Here is a 15,768-nt window from a genome sequence, read left to right as displayed (position 1 = left end):
TCTCGAGCATCTGCCTTCTGTGTGTATTTCAGTTCACTTCTAAATACTCACAGTCATAATATTTATAACCTGTTAATTTGTTAATTATGTTATGAGGTGTTATTTTATAAACAAATAAAATGTGTTTGTAAATGTCTGTAAGAGAAGCTTACATTTGCAAATTGCACTTGACAAGGCATTTGTAAGTAAGTGGTGAGTGGCCGTGGCACTCTTACTGCGAGAGGGTTAGATTATTTCCTACTGGCTTCTTCCCATCATAGCCCCTCTTCACTTCTGGTGTCTCCCTTCCGTAGTTTATGAACATATTAACTTTAGAAACGGGAAAAAATTGTGTCCCTTGGTATATGTAGTTGTAGCATGTACAGGGAGAAGGAGAACTGAAAGAAGGAAAGGTAAAGAAATGTTTTTAAGTGATCAGAGACCCACTTCCTGATAACTGTTAATAATCCTATTCTGCATAGTATTTGTTGTTCAGCTTTAGATGGTCCTCCTAAAGGCAGAAACTTCTAAACCACTGATTCTTTAAATACCACATATCCTCATATGTGTTGATAAGCATAACTTTTGAAAGGAACATATAATTAAATGGCCACTGATATTTAGGAGTAGCAAAGAATATAAGGCAGTTAAATTTGCCATCACAAAGTCTTGTTGCATAGTACAGATATTTGGTTGGGAGAGAGAAACAAATATGCAGCTTGAAATAAAAGTAAGAGTAAAAAAGAAATGGGTAAAAAGGAAGAACAAAAATTAAAAGAAGCTACTAGCATTGTATCTCAACTGAAAGGCCAATAGTGAGCTATCAGCTTGTGGCATTCCTCCAGCGGGATGCAAGCCTAAGATGGATGGCGAAGAGACTTTGTGCAGTGCAAGGTTGTGGGCGGTGGCTATGTTGCTGTCCTTTAAACTCAGTACATAATTGCATCTGGAAATAACACTTTCCTGAAGGTCGCAGTAGTTGCATCTACCATATCAATGTAATAGGTTAACATCCTACTTTACCCTGAATCAAAGAAATTTTGATAATACAGAAATGTTATGACTTTTCCCTGGTGTTCAGTGTTGCTTCCCTCAGTTACCTTGTATGGGACTCTTCAAAAGCAGAAATCTTGATACTGCAGGTTGTCCTTCAGTATTTTTAAAAATGCACACAGGAGTCTTGAGCATTATAATGGCTTAATGGCTGTTAAAGGATTGGAAGTCATTTGAGAAATTTTTATGAAGCAGCTGTCATTTGTCCTTTGGAAACACATGAGAAAATAAGAAACAAAATTCAGAGTTTTGATTTGCCAGTTGACTATTTGTTAAGATCCAAACAATCCTATAAATAAGATAACTCATAGAACTGTGAGTTATTACTACTGTCCTGGTTGTACATTCCTTTAAAGCAAGACCCTTTTGCAACAGTGCAACAGAGAAAAGTAAAACAGTTTCTGAAGTTAATTTTTTCAGAAAGCTACAGTAAGTTGTAGAATATGCAGAGTTTAGTTATAGTTGCAAGAGTTTCCTTTAAATGACTGAGGCTTTGATTACTTCAAGATAAGTGGAAGGTTTTCCATATAACTTAATTTAGTGTAATGATCAATGTTAATGGATAAAGACCTTTTTCTCCCTGAAATAATTGCAATTCATTAAATCCAATTCATTGGTAAAAGGGTGTAAGCTGATGGTAAACTGTTAAGTCTTGGGACTAGTTAATAATTTCTCAGTTCTGTGTACCAAGTGCATCAATCCTGTGGAAAATAAAGAAGCAAGTAATTTCCATTAGTTTAATGGAATAATGTCACAGTTTCTCTGGTGTATAATAACTACATGCTTTATTTGGAGAATAAAATATTGAGTTACTGTTAAGAACTGTATATGGTTGCTGCTATTGGAAAGAAGTCATGTTTTTACATTTTTCAGATGTAAATAATCATTGTTAAGTGTTAAAATTCTTGCAAGAGAAATCTGAATTTTAAAAAAATTTAAAACATAATTTGCAGCTGAAAATAAAATGTGGAAAATAGTCTGCTTATCCAGGTCAGATGGCCAATAAGAATTTGAATTTTTCAAGTTTCTTAGTCGCTTACAACAGCTTTGGTAATATGCATATTTGATCATAAAATTACTCAGTTCCACTTTGCAACCTAATATATTCTCTCAGTGATAATTAGAGTGCACGTATTTCAGTTGCCTACTACATCAAACAAGGAACTTCATAGTCTGCTAACTTCTCTTTGGCAGTGGGCTACTCCAAATACTGCACAAGAACATCCAAGAAACTCTATAAGGTGCAACTAATAGATTATATCATTGATTATAGATTTTAAGGCCAGGAGGAAGTGTAAAATCATCTACTCCTGACATCCGGTATAACAAATGCTATTAAAATTAGCCTGGTTAATTCTGTATTAAACCTACAAACTTATGTTTAAACATAGTATATCTTGTGCTGTTGCAACTTGTCTTGATATGGATACTTTAAGACATGAAGAATATGTCATTTCCTTTGGTAATTTGCTCTACTATTCAATCAAATATTAAAATGTATACCACCTTGTTTAAATTTCCTGTGCTTCAGCTTCTGGATGTTGGTCCTTGTTATGGATTTTTTGAGGAGATAAAGGGCCTTTTACTGTCCAATATTTACTCTATATGGAGGTACTTTCATACCTTTATATTTTCTTTTTGATAAGCTAGGTGTGATTTGGCTCCTGCTTCTTTCACTGTAAATCTTTTCTTTAGCTCTACTCTGTTCCTTCTTGAGTTTTTCAATAGGCTTTTGTAATTGGATGCCCCAGAACTCGGTGCACTGTTCCAGCATTGGTTTCACCAACACCATATGCAGACAGAAAATTGCTTTCCTACTCAGTTTTTTCACAGACGGCATTAGCCTATTTTGCCAGAACATTACACAGGGATCTTCTCCTGGATTGTTTCATCTCTATAATTCTGAATTCTCTTTTTATTCCTAGGTGTAATAATGGGGTATTTGACTATTTTAAATATATAATATTTGAATCGATCCTGTTTAAAAATAGTTCCTACCATGATGAATAAGACTGCTGTTTTCTCATAGCTTTTTCCATTCCCTCACCTTTGTGTTAATGCACAAGTTTTATCAGCAGTCCTTCATAAAAATGCTGGAAAGCGTATGACTTACAACTGATCCCTATTGGTTCCCAACTAAAACACCCATATGTCCATTACTTAGAAAAATATTTTTTTTAGATCTGTCAATCAGCTAGTTCTAGATACATTTAACCTCTGCTTCATTGATACATCCTATTGTGAATGTTATAATTTGAATGTCTTATTGTACTAAAATAAAAAGATAGAACTTCATTCTTTTCAGTTACTGTCAACCAAGCTTCTCTGATGGAAGTGCGTAAAGAAGATGGGACCAGACTCTTTGCAGTGGTGCCCAGTGACGGGACGAGAGGCAGCGGGCACAAACCGAAACACAGGCCCCTCCATCTGAAGACAAGAAAAAACTTCTTCCCTGTGCTATCTTATTACTGATTCAATATGTATTCAAGGTCATTTGGTGTCTTGATTCTGTTACAAAATGAACCAGCTTTCTAACAAAGGAGAATGTCTGACAACATTAGAAAAAGAACTTTCTGATGGTAGAAAACACTAAGAGAGCTTTTTAGACCACTTCCACAGGAAGTCTTGGGAAAAATAAATGGCAGTTTTGGACATACCTCTAAAGTATAATCTAGCAAATTTATTGGATTAACTAGTTGAAGTTTTGAACAGTATGATATTTCTGCTATTTACTACAGTAAATGAGAGTTTTGAATTATGTGTTATTAAGCTTCCAGTTAAATTAGGTTATCGAGAGGTTAACAAGTGTGTTAAAAGGTGATTTAACAAATGGGTTAATCATTATTATCTGCTATTATGGAGTCTAGAAGGATAAAGGCACTTCTACAACTTCTGCTGGTGTACTCTTAAGCATTGCTAATGTATATGGGTCTATGTTGATTAAATTACCTGATATTTTTTGATAAATCTTTATAAAATCATTTAATATTGGAAGTTTGAGTGAACAGTTGTCTCGGACTTTTTATACATTAGCCTGTTTGTTTAATTTGACTTACAGTTCTATGTTTGGCAAAATATGCAGCCTATTTCAATCAAGCTTTTCAGATTGATAAACTATAGGTTTTACCCAGCCACTAAGAAAATAGGGTTGTTTATAATTTGAATACCTTATGTATTCTTTTTCTTAGTATTAGTCAGTATAAATCAGTATTAATTCAGAGAAATTAAAATTCTGAATTTCATGAAAGTGCAGCTCTGGAAATGTAGTTGATATTGCATTATAAATTAAAAGACTGTATAACGCTTTCCTTATCTGACATAACAGTTTAACAGCTGTATATTAGAGAGCTTTATATATAAAAGAACTGAAAAATCCCTCTGAACTGTGTTGTTGGCTTTGGTGCAGGGCATGAAATAATTTTTCCATCTTACCCCACCGTTCTCCGAAGGTCAGACTTTAAATTGGGCTGTTACTGTCTTGCTGCAGAGTTTCCAAGCTACGTTAATTTTTGGTCTGCCATTGATGGATGGAGCAGTTTGAATTCTGACATGCAGCAGCCTGACTGGAATGACCTGCAGAGGCAGATGTCAGCCTGTTATTTCATGCCCGTTTGTCAGAAAGGAAAAACAGCCTTTTTTTTTTTTTTTTTTTTTTTTTTTTTTAGCAGTTCTTCTTTTATACATGCAGAGAGTACTTGTAGGTGTATGTGCTTTTTGATATATGTACATATATACTGTCCTATAAATGATTGTATATATTTATCATTTGTGGAAGACCTGTTTAGGTCTCTTGGGAAGGACCAATATTCAAGAATGTATATATTCATCTGTATTCTATAATGCACACAAGTATACAAGAAAAACCTGGATAATTATGTTATTCCTTAAAAAAGTATTACTTTGCCTACAGATAACCTGTGAAGGTTAACATAGTTCTCTTTGAGAGCAACAATATGGTGGTATCTGTTAATTTACCATTGCAAAAGACTTTCCTTTGTGATCGTATTTTTGCAAATTCATAGCATACCAAAAATCTTTTATACTCATTGTCACAGCATTTGTCTTTGAGGATGAAATGTACACCTGTGTGCACAAGAATACTTTTTTCATATTGAAGCAAAACTTTCGTCCAAAAATGAACATGGGGGGAGTTTCATTAAAAATATAGAAATCAATATAAAGGACTGATGCAAGCAGAAAGAGCTGAACTTTCACACTTGAGAGTTGGCTTGTACAGAATCCTGAGTGAGGAATAATTTCTTTGGTTGATTTGGGTGGAAATTTTTGAAATACTTAAGGAATTGAAAATCACTTGTGAACGTTCATGGTACAATCTGAACAGATTAGAGTAAATCCCTTGAATGACTGTCCTCCCTTTGTGCCGCCACAGTATACATGGACTGGGGGTCATCAGAATGAGCAGTGAGTTAGCAGGGTCACAAGCACTGTCCTTTAGGCTTTCCAGTGACGTTGTCATAAAATTGAAAGAAGTGGAGTGAATGAATTCTGGGGTGATACCGTGACATTAATGGAGTGAATAGAAGTCTTGCCACTGGTTTTGATGGGACCAAAATTTTACCTTGGGATTTTTTTGATCATTCCACAATTTGGATTACTTTCTTTAATAACCTCTGAATTCTTAATTTTAGTTTTGAAACTAATTCTTTGTTTCCGAAGTTCACAGATGATATAGAAAATACATATAGCCAGAAAAAACCAGCAACAAAATTCATGTTTGTGGTTTAACTGGAATCAGTTAAGGGTTAAGACATTAAGCGTAGAGGTATAAAACAGTTTATGTAATGGTGGGTACTGGTGCATTTTAATGGCCAACCCAAATCACTTTTTAGGATAATTTTTTATCATTAACATGCATTTTAATACTGGATAATGCAAAGTCATGCCTACATTTAAAAAAAAAAAAAGCGTAAGTTACAGTTGCAAGATTTAGGACTAAACCAGGAAAGCCCAAGGTCTGAAAAAGTTTTGGTGTTGATGGTAGATCAATAGCTGAACAGGAGCAAACGGTCTTAGGCTGTAGCCAAGGGAGCAAATGTCATCCATGGTTATATAAAAAGGCTGGTATACAATAGGAAAAGTGAAATAGCATTATTATAAAGATGTATGTTTTTAGCAGCATGAGTAATTATCTGTTAAAACAGCTTAGCTAGAGATGTTGTGGATTCCCTGTCACTGACTTGAAATTCAGGTCTGGATTTTTTTAAGGCTTTTTTTCTCCTTTAACTGTTACAGCTAAAGTAGAAATAGGGCTTGATGGAGAAATTATCATGTGAGGTTATTTGTCCAATATTATATAGAAGAGAAACAGAATATTATAATGGTTGCTTCTGTTCTGAGAAACTAAGAGTCTTTAATTTCTTGTCTTTTAAAACAAAGGCAGTAAATACAGAAACTTCTGAGTTGGTGCAGTTAGAAGTCACAAAAATAAATCAATGCAGATTGCTAAAATTTTAATAATGTCTGGGTAGTAGTTGTGATTCCTAAGAAGTGTACAGTATGTCTTCTAGTAAATATACTGTTGCCTGTTGTAAAATAGGTGCTGAAAAATATGGAGGAAGACTTATTTAAAAAAAAAAAAGTATTGATTTCAGTGGTCAGTGCTGGGTAGGAGACACCTTCCTCCCCCACATCCATGGGCTTCAGAACTCCTTTACGATCTCACTGTTGAGTCTATAACCTTCTCTACCAGGACAGTGGTAGTGCTATTTTAAATGGACATTTCATCACTAAAATGGCAAGATGTTGCTAAAATTATAACATAAAAGATAATTGTATGCAATGGCAAAAGCTTCTGGCAAGAGGGTTTTTTGTTTTTTGTTAAACTACTTTCCATATTCCTCCTAGTAATACTCCATACAGTCTCATGGATCCACAGACCAACGGTTGAAAACAACTGGTGTAGATGCAACATTTAGCAGCAATGAAATAGTTCCCCTTTGTTCCTCTCACTGTTTCAAGATGAAGGAATGTTATAAAATTTTGACTTTCCTAGTCCTTCTCGTGATGTTGCTTATTCTCTTCCACCAGTATGTACTGCCTCTCACTTTACTAGCAACCCTTTCTGAAGATCTTGCCTCATTTTATTTAACTTCTTTAGAAAGAAACTTTGGGGAAATTACACAGAAAAATACTAGCAGTTAGCTGCATTTCTGTTATGTCAGAAAACAATTATTCCTTTTAAAGATAAGCTGCTCTCTAACTAGGAAAATCACTCAAAGTTTCTTTGAGGAAATGATTAGTGAATTGAAAGCAAAAATTTTGCAGGTTATTTTGTTGCTATGATTTCCATGGATCAGGATTTTTAAAATCATTTTGTAGGTATTCTTAAGAAAGAATTCTGTTGGTGAGGGTTTGATGTGCAAGCTCTGCGTAATCTGCTGTATCCCAGTGCTTTTTCGCTTCCTTCTTTGAAAGACATTTGTCACTGGTCTTGCACTGTGTAGCTGAAGCAGGGTTTGCTCAGTTTTTCTCCTTAGTTCTGTTTTTCCGTTTACATGTAATTATCCAAAGTTGATGCTGTGTCCTACAGCCTGTTCACAGGGTTTGCCTTAAAATGTTTGTGTTACCAGGACGGGGTTCAGGGCTCATTAATGGAGACTTACAAAACCTCTCTTTTGTGTTCTTCCTCCCTTTTCCTCTGAAAATCCCAGGACACAGACCTTCTCACTTTTACAGGTTTACCTGTTAAGTTGATCACTCAGATGTTAAAGGACTAAAAAGGGTTTGATGACCTCTCTCCTCTGTTTATATTTGCAACGACAGAAGGAAATCAGCCAGTTAAAATTCTCCCTTTAATAGGATGTTCTATAACCAGATGTTGTGGTTTTCCAAACATAATCTATGGTTTGTCTTTGCTCTCTGGCTGAATATAGAAGCAATTAATTTTTACACTATGTTTCTCAGTTCAGCGTCTGAAACGAAATATGACTATGCTACTTGAAATGTCAGTTATAATTACCTTGGTAGAAATAATCACGCGGATTTTATTTTTTGCCTTCTGTTAATGGATTAAGATACATTCTTGATTTGAATTCAATTCCTGCATCCTTGTTCCTATTTTTGTTTTGGTGGTCACAGCCATTTTTGTACTTCTTTCTTTTTCAGCAATTTTATTTTTGGTTGTCTGTAACTTCGTTTAGCTCTTTATTTTCGCTTTTAAAGTTGGAAACCATGCTTCTGTTTCTAATTGGTTTAGATCATAATAGTGAATTGATAAAACTGTTATTTATTATAGGCTTACTGAAAGTATGTAGAGCACTGGAATCAGTTTTGCTGATAAGAAGTGGGTATAGATGACACAGCAGTGATGGATTTCTGTACTTGTGGAACAGGACACAGAATGATCTTATCCATGGAAAGTTCTTGTATTTTACAGTGTGTTGTCCTGAGTCAGCATTCAATGTGAAAAAAGTTTAAAAAAAAAAAAAAAAAAAAAAGTTTTGCAGTTCAGAATTCTCTGGAAAAATGCCTTGGAACTGTCACCATTAAAACTTCCATTATTTTCTGTCGGAACACAACATTCTAAAAAAAGTGTGCATATAGAGGTCAACAGGTATCAGTGGTACCTCTAGGAAGAAAAGAGAAAAGGTTTGCATTGTGAAGGATGACCAAGATCTGTGAAGGAATAAAACCAATATTGTTTAGGAATAAATGTTGGTGCATTAACCTTTTTTTTTTTTTTTTTTTTTTTTTTTTAAAAGAAGAGAGAGAGAAATGCTTAAGTGGACACCTAATGTTATTTTAGCCTTGTGCTATGTGGAAGTAGCTAGAGGAAACAAATGGCAGTCATCCAAGTCAAGAGTTAGCTGGAATCGCTTCTATGCTGATATAACTTTAAGAGCCATGTATACAATGTCTGTCTTAGGGGCCTTCTGCTCCTTAGCTGGTGCTCCATGCAGAGCAGCTGTTGGAATAACGAGCTCTTCAGCTCTTAATCACCCCCTCGCTAGGCTCTGTCCTTGTCCCTCTTTCCTTTCTATGTTGTATTCACAGGTGTCACTTTCTACAACTGCTACTTCAGTTACCCTCTTTTCACCAAGGTTTAGCAAATTTCTCTACTAAAGATCTAGATTCATCCACGTTTGCTGACTTTTATAACATCCCAGTCTGTCTGCTTGTGGAATTATATTTTTCCAGAATGTAAAGATACGTGACAGCCTCTACTCTCTCCCCATACATACATGGTTATGACCTTACGTGACACAACAAGACAAGTGGCATGTGAGGCAAAAGTGTTGTCTCAGCTTTGTCATTAACATTTCTGCAGAACTAGATATTTAAATACTAAACTTTGGAGTACATAAAGGACATGGTACTTCTTGAAGCATAATCTTGACAAATACACTAATGCCACAGGTGTGACATGAAAAGTGACAGTCGACATACTATACATACTGTGATATCACTTCCTTATCTATATTGTGTCTCCTGGAGTACTGATGGCTAAATAGCAACTTAGTGTTTTGCCAGAAGCACCAGCGTGGTTTGAAAAGTGGGCGTAGAGAGGTCTGTTTTGATGGCGCTTTCTTTCTTGTAGATGAAAAGGTAATAATTTTTTCTATATTCAGGAAGAGCTGTATCACAGGATTTTTAAATGATCTATAGAATGGCTTAGGCATCATGATGCAGTGTGTGCAGCAGCCAGAGCTGACTACATGTACCCGAGCAGAGCATCCCTGTCCCTTACACAGTGGGAAGGAGAGATAGGTATCTTAAAATGTGATTTACCATTGTCAGCATGCTGCGAAGACAAGGATATGTCTGATATTCTGGATGCAGGTTTTTAACTGCATCCATGGGCTAAGTAACACTAAGTAAAATGGAACTCTGTGCTCGTTTCTCTGTACCTGGATCATTGGCTTGCCTTTTTCTTGTAAAACAACAGTGCCAAACTTCTAAAGACAGTCTAGAGGTTGGAATATTTTCCCAGAAGGTTGTAGATCTGTTTTTGTTTTTTTTTTTTCCCCTCACCCTGAAGAGATTCAAACTTATCAGTAAGGAAAATGTGCTAACCACCAGAGTTAGATATAAATGACCTCTTGTGTTTCAACAAATTATTATTCCTAACTTGAAAAGGGAAATTTTAAATATCTCACCTGTAGTAAATTGTTCAAAGACAACTGGAATACAGATTCCAGCAAGTTAACTGGCTTTTGTCAGTCATTGCTTTTAGGGTTTGGCAGCCTTGTTCATTCAGATACCCTGTAAAATGATGCATAAAATCTGTAATACTGCTACACTAAGTAACTACTTTTTATGTCACCTGTATGAACAAAAGATTAGATTTCTCGCCTTGAAATCTGGGTAGTGGGAAGCTCCCTGAATAAGGTATATTAATTAATTAAGATGCCCACCATACTGATACAGTGTTTTAACAGGTGGCCCAGTTAATCCCACTGAATTAGCAATGACATATATAAAGCCATTAATTTATGAGACTTCTTCATAGGTGATGGCTTTTTAGGATCCCCAAACATCTAAACAAAAGCTTAGGTGTTGATTATGTTATTGATTTAATAGTTTATTATATTATTGATTATATGTTATTAAATAGGAATTGGAGCCTTGCTGACAAATTCATGTAAGCATCCTGCAACCTTGATCAATCTTGGGTTCACTTCAGTGTTCAAACTGAATTGCCCCAACCAGCACAAAATGGTGACATTTGTAAAAGTTGCTTCAATATAGAAACTACAGGCTGTTCCACATTCCCATGATTTAGGACAAGAAATGTTCTTGGCCTTTGAAAGATGAAACCTAAGCTTTAGGACTAAGATTTTCAACTTAATAACAAAGATAAGTGCTGAAAAATACAAAGCAGTGTTTGGAGGAGGAGTGAAACTAAATCCTGAGCCTGAGACTGGTAAGATGGTGAGGAATAATTAATTATTCAAGTGCCATCCATTACTAAAAGTATTCTTTCAGCAAGACAGGAGAGTTGTCTTCCTGTGGAAACTGTACAATTACCTATGGAGTAAATGGTCTAGTAAACATTGATATGTCATACTGCGCTTCAAGATGTATGTCAGCACTTTTGTGCAGAAGAGAGAAGTAAATCAGAGCCATGCTGAACTATTCTCCCTGTGCTGGCACTTCTGAAGACCCATTGCATCTGCTGCTACCACATGAAGTCTGTGGAAAAAACGGTTAGGGGTTTCTTCTCCTACTTTTGTTATTTAACTTTTTAATGAAGTAATCAGATACAAAGCTTTCTCTTAAAATGTTTCATAACCATATCAGAATCAATTTTGATAACATTTTTCTGTGAAAATCAAATGCCATTCATTCTCGGGTGAGACCTGTGTATTGAAATACTCTGTGAATAAGAACTGTACAAAATTTTAAAATATCCTTGCTATTAATTGCATTTTCATGTTGGTGCTCTTAGCTCTGTTCCAGACCATAATACTATAAAATGCTGCACATCAAGTGGCTGCTTTTTATATATAATTTTTTCAGTACCACAGAGTATCTTGGCTGGGGATGAAATACCAGTGGTGTGGTTACTTCAGACATCAATATTTCTCGCATGCCATCTCCCCCTCTCTCCAGGAGAGCGTGACAATCTACTGAGTCATAGCAAAACTTCAAAACTTCAGTGTTAAAAAGGTCCAGTTGCTATCTGTAACTTTGTCACATAATAAGTAGCTTTTATGTTATTTAAAAATGTGAAAAGGGTGTTTTCAATGTGCTGATTCCAGAACCATGGACTATGACCTGTTTGGACTCAAAATCCAAATACTGTACTCAGTATCATGTAGGTATTATGCCTAAAAGGGAACGGCAATCCAAAGGATGTATACAGTCAGGAAGCTTTAGACTGAGTGTATGATTTCTGGACATTGTGTTGCACAAATGTGTTGCAGACTTTCACACACAGCTGTGAACAAGAACATTTTTCAGACTCCGCTTGGCTGCTGACAAAATCTTGCAAGACTCAGAGCACTGAGCCACCAACTGAAAGTCATGGAATGGCTCTACATGGTAGTGATCAGCGACCGTAGAGCTAAGGTTCAGTGAATTTGGTCTGTTGGTTAGGATCTTCAGCCGCTGGATACAGGTGGATGGCCAGAATGCCCATTCGTAGTGATACGATAGCAATGTTTCTGCAAGCTTTAGGAAATGTCATTCTCAATGAATCATTATCCTGTCTTAGGCTTCGAAAGTACCTGATAGAGAGCTTGCTTGAATGCAGCCTAATGTTTTTTGTGAATGTTTCTGCATCTCTTTGCGAAACATCTGCCTAGGTGAGGAACTATTTGCATCCAGTGACAAAACCGAGTTGCGGTCTGGTGTGCTGCTGGAATGACAGTTTTCAACCTAGAGCACAAGGAAAACTGCCTTAACTGGGAGACCAGCGATACGTGACCTTGATCAGAGCTGGCATGGGACTGTACCCCGGTTACTGCAAAGCTGGATTTATTCCTGTCCTTAGGCAACTGCAGCAGGATCCGCTAATCGCTGCTGCTTTTTGATTCTGTTTTAAGCTGCCTGCTGACTACATGAGGACCAGGGTCGCTTGTAGCGCAGATCTGTGAAGGTTAGTGTGTGAGTAGCCTGGTGCATCCTCGCTTTGTGGCTGGCCGCAGCCGCTGGCATCCTTCAGCGAAATTCCAGGCAGCTGGTGCACCTTGGGTGCTTGGCTTGTTGGTTTGTTCAGGGAGATGGCTTGTACTGTTCAGCTCCTGTTGCTCAAAGAAATAATATTAATTCCTTTTTCTTACCTCTCCTTTGCCTCCCCCAGATATATTTAAATGACAGCAGTGATCCTCTTTAAAATGATAGCATCCAGGAAATTAAAGTTAAGTCCGTTACTGTCCTTAACTCAGTGTCTCTGCTTTCCCCTTCTCAACAGTGGTGTAAATTAAGGATGAAGCCTCAGCCTGAACTTTCAATTTCCTGGCTGTTGTCAGTTTGTATCACAATGTTGCCATTCTACAGTTTTCATTTCTGGAAGGGATTCATATACAGTCTAGTATAGAAAACCAGAGAATAGCCAGGGCAGAAACTAAACATTCTGCAAAGGTGCCTATTAATCTAAGATTACCTCGATTTTTTTGTTGAGTAAGTGACAAAATTTAGATTCTAACATATTAATAGTAAAATGCCCGTCACTTGTGAAGGAATTATTTTAAATGATAGTTTATAATTTCTTTTTTTGTAATATTTTTGCCTTTTAGTAGTTGAGAAGTTGTTGCATTGTGATGTGTTCCTGTTCCAGCTTTGTTGAAGAAAGGACCTGACTTGCTCTCACTGTCGCAATTCTTGCCAGGACCCAACAGTGCAGAGAAAGGGGTAGAAGAAAGATTCAGAATGCTACGAGAGATGTTGGTGCTAAAGAAATGCTCAGAATAATTTTGAAAAAGAGGTATTAGAGTAGCAAAGAAAATTAGCAATTGAAAAGCACAAGAGCACATGTCAGATTTTGGCCCCATTAATCTGTTGTTGCAAAAATGTAATTAAAATATTTTATGAAAGTTTATGAAAAACTTGTACTTCTTGAGTAGATGAAAGGTGACCAAGGCAGCTGTGGTAGGGCATATTTACACTGTAACTATACACCTTGTTGTCTATTAATATTTACAAAATCTCTCTTCTATTACTGTCAATTCATATTTTTTTCTGATTTTTGTCCTTACTGAGTTTGTCTTTCCAGTCAATTCAGTGGTCGGGCTTGTGGTAGGTGCATCTTTATAGCTTTGAAAAATGGAGTGCCTTTATGTTTATTAAACTCAAAATATCTTAAATGAACTTCAGAGTTATATGTGGAAGTCACACTATTTGTAGAATGTATCATAAATGTCAGTAATTCAATTTTAAAGAGATATTTTCTCATATAAGAAGAAAAACCTTTGAATCTGGGTATCCAGCTTACCTGTTCTCGCCAAAGGTTCTGGTAATACCTTTTTATATCCTGTATGTTGTTTTAATAGTACGGAGACAGACAAGAAGGGAGAAGAGAAACCTCACAAGAAAGATATTTTTCTAGATGTTTACTTATTTGTGGGTGTTTTGTGTTTATATGTATGTGAGTGCCTCGTGTACTCCCAAATACACAGATAAAGACAAACTAATACTATACTCACTGGCAGCAAAACGGGATAGAAGGATTTAAATATATATTGATATTTCGTGTCACTGGTTTTTCTTTTGTGGTATGTATGCTATCTATAAAATACAGGTAATAAGTGTCTGTATATATGGGGTAATGACAGCAATAGCCACATCTATCCATTCTAATTATATTTTTACTGACTATAAACAACTCTTGAGAAGGATAACATTGTGATTTTTTGGGGAAAAGGCACATTTTTGTTGAGAAATTTTATTTAGATTTTATTCACAGATTTTACTTGACAGAATTTGAAGCCCTGTTCAGTCATTTTATAGGGATTCCATTGGAAAAACAGCCTAAGCAATTCACAGTCTAGTAGTTCCATCTCTTCAAATACTAAGACATCTGTTCTGGCCTACTTTATCTTTTTTATTTGTTATTTCTATGTCTTCCAAAACTTAGGAACAAATACTGTTCTGTTTAGTTCAGGAATAGTTCCAAATAATCTGTATTTCAGAAAAAGACAAATAAGATCCAAATGTTACTAAGTAGCTGGAGCCAGGATTGGTATTCTTTAATTTTCTAGCAAACCCTATGTTCAGAAATTAAATATCCATTTATTATTTTAACTCCCATTAGAATAGTTTTTATGTAGCTATATATGTGAATACTATATGCAGCCCAACTTTTGAGATCCAGAACAATGCAGTAACTTAAAAAAAAAATGCTCACAAAGATCTAACTAAGAAAAAACACTAAAGCAAACATCATTAAATTAGTTTCTTCACTGTCTGCTATAATCACCTGTGCTATATCCACATGTATGGAGCACTGGGTGCAGACAGAAGGGATACGAGTTCTGTTTCGGCCTCGTCTGTTGGCCTGCCGCGTTGCCTCGGACAAGTCATTTCATCACCCTGCACCTCATCTTTATGTGGTAAATGGGACGATGGCACTGCTGTCCTTTGTGAAGCATTTTGTGATCCCCTTCTAAAAAATGTTATGCACAAGTTCTGTATGAATATTAAGAATGGCATGGTCTTGTTCTTCCCCCAAAGTGTGAATGTTATAATTACCAAGTAAATAGGTAGGCACCTACCCTCTCCCCTTCCCCGCCCCCCCGCTATTTCGCAGAAGTGCATCCTTTCCAGAAACCTTGTATTTTCAATGAATACGAATCCTGCCAATCATACACAATATAATCAAATGCCAAGTACATTTCAGAGGTTGTTATTATTTTTAATTACTAGCAGCATGCTTTCCATGAAAGAGCCCATACTGTATGAAATTCCTTAGCAGAATTTGACAAAATGTTCAGGCCTAACCATGGCAAGGGGAGAACACTGTTGACTTTTTCAAATCAACTTTTTAAAACCTTCAGAAAAACGGCAAAGAAAATTCAGTATGAAGAAGTGAGAGGTGAATATATAACTCTAAGCTCCTTTGCATTTTTGTACCCATTTAAAATAAATTGCAGCATACATCTTAAGGCCCATTCCAACAAGTTGCTGAATTTCTCCAGTGAGCCTCTGAGTACTTTATTCAATGGGAGATGCACGTATCCAGATTATAGGACTCCCTCCCAATGGTGTTGGGGTTTTTGGCAATTAATACTGTAGTCTTTTTGTTTGTAGTTTTCTCTTAAAACATTCTATATATGC

At 36.1% G+C, this 15,768-nt stretch overlaps 1 long non-coding RNA gene across 2 annotated transcripts in view; it reads left to right on the top strand.

Annotated features, from left to right (window-relative positions):
- LOC106498821 (uncharacterized) overlaps positions 1 to 15,768 on the top strand; it is a 352,888-nt gene that overhangs the window by 180,017 nt on the left and 157,103 nt on the right. The window contains exon 5 of one of the 2 annotated variants that reach the window (XR_010885270.1): positions 3,338 to 4,392. The exons of the other annotated variant lie outside the window; for it this stretch is intronic. This is a non-coding gene — a long non-coding RNA (uncharacterized lncRNA). Of the gene's footprint in view, positions 1 to 3,337; positions 4,393 to 15,768 lie in introns of those variants that run through there. 2 annotated transcript variants of the gene reach the window in all.

The sequence above is a fragment of the Apteryx mantelli genome, chromosome 10, assembly GCF_036417845.1.
Source record: "Apteryx mantelli isolate bAptMan1 chromosome 10, bAptMan1.hap1, whole genome shotgun sequence".
Lineage (NCBI taxonomy): Eukaryota > Metazoa > Chordata > Aves > Apterygiformes > Apterygidae > Apteryx > Apteryx mantelli.
The sequence above is the reverse complement of the archived record's forward strand: the minus strand, read 5'-3'. Positions and strand labels throughout refer to the sequence as shown.